Source organism: Macaca mulatta, chromosome 8 (genome assembly GCF_049350105.2).
Source record: "Macaca mulatta isolate MMU2019108-1 chromosome 8, T2T-MMU8v2.0, whole genome shotgun sequence".
Taxonomy (NCBI): Eukaryota; Metazoa; Chordata; class Mammalia; order Primates; family Cercopithecidae; genus Macaca; species Macaca mulatta.
In genome coordinates this window covers 31,389,191-31,395,288 of record NC_133413.1, presented here as the reverse complement: position 1 = coordinate 31,395,288, position 6,098 = coordinate 31,389,191, and positions in this window count along the sequence as shown.

The window sequence follows — 6,098 nt, the reverse complement described above, 5'->3', positions numbered from 1 at the left end:
GTCTAACTATTTCTCATTGATCAGAACTGCAGTTTGGTCTATCATCACCCTTGTCAGCAAGAGAGGCTGTGAATGCAGTGTTTGTTTGTTTGTTTTTTAAATCTGGGCTGCTTCTCCTTTTGGAACAAACTTGTAGTTCTGTGAGTAATCAGGGTGAGGGAATGGGAACTGGAATGAATTTTTTTTTTTTTTTTTTTTTTGAGAGGGAGTTTCAGGTTTCACTCTTGTTGCCCAGGCTGAAGTGCAATAGCACAATCTCAGCTCACTGCAGCCTCCACCTCCTGGGTTCAAGCGATTCTCCTGCCTCAGCCTCCTGAGTACCTGAGATTACAGGCTCCCACCACCACGCCCGACTAATTTTTTGTATTTTTAGTACAGACGAGGTTTCGCCATGTAGGCCAGGCTGGTCTCGAACTCCTGACCTCAGATGATCCACATGCCTCGGCCTCCCAAAGTGCTGGGATTACAGGCGTGAGCCACCATGCCCAACCAGGAACTGGAGTGAATATTAGCAATGTCTGCCATGCATAACACGAGGAGCTACAGTGGAACCACCTCTGTGCAACTGCACTCTCATTCTGTTTCCTACAGAAGACAGGGTGTGGGACTGATGCCACAGTCTCCACCATTCAATGACAAAGGCTTTGTAACTGTGCAACTCTCTTTTGAGCTTTTCATGATTGATTTACCAGACCGACTCAGACATCGTAGTGGATCAAGCTTAGTGTCTCTGTCCCCTTAACACATAAAACACATGTCTCACTATTACCTCCTCCTCCCCTAAGTAACACGCACCACACACACAGCACGAATGCTAGACCGTGGTAGAAGAAGGAGCTGCCATTGCTGTGCAGTCCTTTTGGTGGCACAGGCCCTGGGGCTGATCATGGTTAGTCCAGCATGTCCTTATCAATCCTGCTGTTTCATAGTCATGAGACAAAAAGCGCAGACAACTAACAGCACACTGGCTCAGGCGCTCCTTATGATCTAGAGAATCTGTATGCTTTTGGACAGGAGTCCAGCCTCCTTCTTTGTGTGCCCTTTTGAAAAATTGAAATGTTCTCGAAGTCTGGAGACAAACTTCTGAGTGAACTGCATCTGAACTTTTAAAATTCTTTTTTTTTTCCCCCTCTTGGTTAAATCTCAGTGGAGCCGGAGATGATCATCATTTTCATGAACACAAGCTAAAGGTTTCGTTGCCTGTTGAGCAAAGTAGCTGCTTCCTATTGCAAAAGAACCGATTCCTATTTGCATTGCGTTGGCGTTTTCATTAAAATTTCCATTATCCTCTTCCTTACAATGCAGTTATAGATGGAAATTGTCCTGACTGTGTTTCTCAAGCAAAATCGCTCCCGATTCAAAATATGAGAATGGAATAGAAGGGGGAGAGCCATGCTTCTCCAAATATAGATCATCTTGATAAGGAAAAGATATTTTTTTTGGTCCTGGTGTTCATAACCATTTTACATCAGTATTGTTAGCTTCATCAACCACACAGGGAAATAATGGCTTAAAATACAGTCATGGTGGCAGATGTAGAGGTGGAAGTCCCTAAAGATGCTCTGATAATAATGGCAACCGTTTGTTAAGGGCCTCCTCTAAGCCAGACCCCACCCGAGAGCCCATAACTTATGCATCATACAGCCTGGGGAAACTCCGTACACTACCAACTGGCCTTTGATTTGTCTCATGGGGAAAGTGGGAGGACAGCCCTGTCACAGCATGGTGGTGCCAGTTCTGGCCCTGCCACGTGCTAGGTGACCTTGGCCAAGGAATTTATGCTCTCTAAACCTCAGTTTTCTTACCTGCAAACCAAAGCTACTCCATTGTTAATGATGCCTTCCCTATTCTCCTTCTTCAGAAGAGTAGCAATGGAGTGAATGCATTTGAAAGTGCTTTGTTGACTAGAAAGCTCTATCCCATCATAAGAAAGGTGGACTGCCAAAGGTCATAGAAAACAAACCAAAAAAAAAAAAAGATGGGTGAATCAGCCACCTCCAGTACAACCAAGTCAAGTCATTCTCCTCAGAGGAGGGTGCCAAGCCTGTGCTCCCAGCTTCTACTGGGAAGGCATTAAGTCCTGTCTGAGTCCATTTTGTTGCATTGCTATAAAGAATTCACTGAGGCTGAATAATTATTATAAAGAAAAGACATTTATTGGGCTCATGGTTCTGCAGGCTGTACAAGAAGCATGGTACTAGCATCTGCCTCTGGTGAGGCCCTCAGGCTGCTTCCATTCATGGCAGAAGGTAAAGGGGGAGCAGGGATCACATGATGACAGAGGGAGAAAGAGAGGAAAAAGAAGCGGTGCCAGGCCCTTTACAACAGCAAGTTCTCAAGGGAACTGACAGAGCAAGAATTCACTCATTAAAGAGAGGAGGGGACGAAGCCATTCAGGAGGGCTCGATCCCCATAAGCCAAACACCTCCCACCAGGCCCCACCTCCAATAGGGGGGATCACATTTCAACATGAGATTTGGAGGAGACAAACATACAAACCACATCAAAGCCCTTTGCTTTATGCAATGGTGGCTACCATAGCCACTATGTTTTAGTACTGACTGAGCCAAGCAAAGTCAATCATGCATTATTTCATATAATCCTTGAAACAAAACTGCTGTGATTAGATAGGTAAAGATATTGAGGCTCAGAAAAGTTAGGTAATACAACGTCACGTATCACAACACTAGTAAGTCGTGGGGTTGGGTTTCTAGTGCATGCATGTCTGACCCCAAAGACTATGTTCTTAACCATCATCAGCTACTTTTACTGGGGAAGAATAAGAAACTCAACCCCTTGAAAGGTAAATATCTGTGGAGAAAGAAACTCAGAATTGCCGAGAGTCCAACTCAGCCTGACCCACCCAACTTATCTCCTCTCTACTTTCTCTCACTTTGGAAACAAAGTGTTTAAGGAACTTTTTCTTTCAAAATGACCTTCAATTAAGTTCTGTTTTTGCAAATGTTCACTGAGTGCTTGTTAGGTATTAGACATACATACATTTTGTGTGTGTATGTGTATAAATGTATTTAACCCTTATGACAATCTATGAGGAAGACACTTTTTTAAAATTTTACTTTAAGTTCTAGGATACACGTGCAGAACGTGCAAGTTTGTTACACAGGTATACATGTGCCATGGTGGTTTGCTGCACCTATCAACCCATCATCTAGGTTTTAAGCCCCACATGCATTAGGTATTTGTCCTAATGCTCTCTCTCTCCTTGCCCCCCACCCCCTCAACAGGCCCCAGTGTGTGATGTTCCCCCCCACCGTGTCCATTTGTTCTCATTATTCAACTCCCTCTTATAAGTGATACTATGCGAAGATACTATTATTGTTGCCTTTCTAAGGATGATAAAACTGAGGCTGAGGAAAGGTATGACACTTGTCTCAGGTGACAAGGCTATTAAGTGACAGAGACAGATTCCAACCCAGGCAGTCTGATTTCAGAGCCTGTGCTGCTACATTCTATGCACAGTAAAAATGTTTGAAAGAATACACACCAAATTATTAGCAGTTATCTCTGCAGATCTGGATTTGGATGGGAAATGAAGAAATGGAGGCTTTTACTTTATTTTGTCTTTACTTAAATACTCTGAATTTTTTTTTTTTTTTTTTTTAAACTTTGAGACAGGGTCTTACTCTGTCATCCAGGCTACTGTGCAGTGGCATGATCATAGCTCACTGCGGCCTCAACCTCCCGGGCTTAGATGATCCTCCCACCTCAGTCTCCTGAGTAGCTGGGACTGTAGACATGCGCCACCATGCCCAGCTAATTTATTTTTGTATTTTTTGTAGAGACTGGTTTCATCATGTTGTCCAGGCTGGTGTCTAACTCCTGCACTCAAGCAATCTGCTCACCTCAGACTCCCAAAGTGCTGAGAATACAGCTGTGAACCACCGTACCTGGCCACTCTGGACATTTTTACAATGTGCAAATATTATTTGCAAATTAAAAAGTACATATATATTTAAATATCTTTTGCAATCTAATTTATAAATGAATTTAAAATTATTTATAGTGATGGGACTGAGATTTTCTAGGGGATTCCAGAAATGTAGAAATGATTGCAAAGGCGACATGGTTGTGATGAAGCTGGATTCAGTACTTATCAGGTATGTCTAGTGCCTCCTTTCCTTCCCCAGCCTTGATCCGGATGCGTGGCCAGCAGACAGGCAAGGGGCTCTATGGCTGCATTATGTGGATTTATATCCACTCTGAACCAGAGGGCAAATGGGAAAATGTAAATTTTGGCAGCTGCTTTTGTGGGTACTGACCTCAAGGGACTCATTCAGCTCCAGACCTCACCCTGGGAGTGATTTCCCACATCCGCTGTAATTTATTGACAAGAGTTGTTTCTCTTCCTGATACTGAAGGAATTGCCCAGCTCAGTTTTGAACAAAGCACCGCGAGGGTCAAAGCAACGCACTGAATCATCATTTCCTCACACCACCAGCCCTGCCCAGGGTCATGTTTTTCCCTCCATCCTTTCTCATTTTTGAAGATACTGGCAGTACATATCGTCTGCAGTCATTTTCCATTGTCCTTCTGCCAGACTGAAAGGCAGGATCTCCATTTCCCAGTCTTGACCCAGCCTGGCAGCTGCGACTTCAGGGCATTATTCTCTGCTGCCTCGTCACAGGCAAATCTTTCTAATATAAGCATTTCCCATATTACATGATGCTAACTTAGAAATGTGGAGATTTCAAATTGCCCTGTCCCAGATGTCATAAATTTAAAGACTGTACCTTTCCACGTTCTGGACAGACTAATGGAACCACAGTATGTGTGTGTGTGTGTGTGTGTGTGTGTGTGTGTGTGTGTGTGTGTGTCTATATATATATATATATATATATTTTTTTTTTTTTTTTTTTTTTTGGATACGGAGTCTTGCTCTGTCGCCCAGGCTGGAGTGCAGTGGCGTGATCTCTGCTCACTGCAAGCTCTGCCTCCCGGGTTCACGCCATTCTCCTGCCTCAGCCTCCCAAGTAGCTGGGACTACAGGCGCCCGCCACCATGACCAGCCAAATTTTTTGTATTTTTAGTAGAGATGGGATTTCACCATGTTAGCCAGAATGGTCTCGATCTCCTGACCTCATGATCCACCCACCTTAGCCTCCCAAAGTGCTGGGATTACAGGCGTGAGCCACCGCACCCAGCCGAAACCACAGCATATTATCATGAGTGTTTTCAGAGAATTTCAAGGTATGCTTAGGTATGGCTGCCTGTCCAGGTTAATGATTGTAAGCTCCTTCTTTTTCAGATGGGGACAAATAACACCCTTTAAACGTTTCTCTGAATGTCACTATGTGTTCTGTAAATGGTCCTGTTGTCTGATCAGTCAAAACCGTGTTATATCTCACCCAACGCTTGTGGAGGTTGTGATCATCCCAATGATGACTTTATTCATGGTAGTTACTGCTTCCTGGAGTCCTTCAAGGTGCCAGGCACTGCTCTCAGCACCTCCATCAGTGATCTGCCAATCCCCACAACTTTGCAAGCTTCCATGGGTTATCATTCCATTTCACAAATGAAAAGGAGGCTCTGAGAAGTTAAGGTCTCCCAAATAATAATCACATAATTCATAGAAGGACCAGCTGGGAGTTTTTCTTCACACTGTAAAGGTTCAGGATCAATCACTTAAAGGAACAGACTATTCTCAAGTTCTCTTAGAATCCGAGTTCTTCCACCATTTGGCCTCTCCCTGGCCCCCTTCTTGGTGTGGGACACTTCAGCATGCCCTGCAAGCCTCCCTGGCTGTGCTCACACTATTCTTTCTGTATGGAATTACCTTCTTCTCTCCTTCTGCCCAGGAGATCATAGCCACCTTTAAGACTCAGCTCTACCACATCATCTAAGACACCATTACTCTCTCCCCCACCTACCCTACCCAGTACACCCTATAAAGTTGACCATATTGTTATTTTGTCCTGATACTCACTACACAAAGATTTATTACAAAACCTATGACACTTCATTGTTGGCATTTCTTTTTCTTTTTTTTTTTGAGACAGAGTCTCACTCTGTTGCCCAAATTGGAATGCAGTGGCGCAATCTCGGCTCACTGCAACCTCTGCCTCTTGATTCTCCTCAAG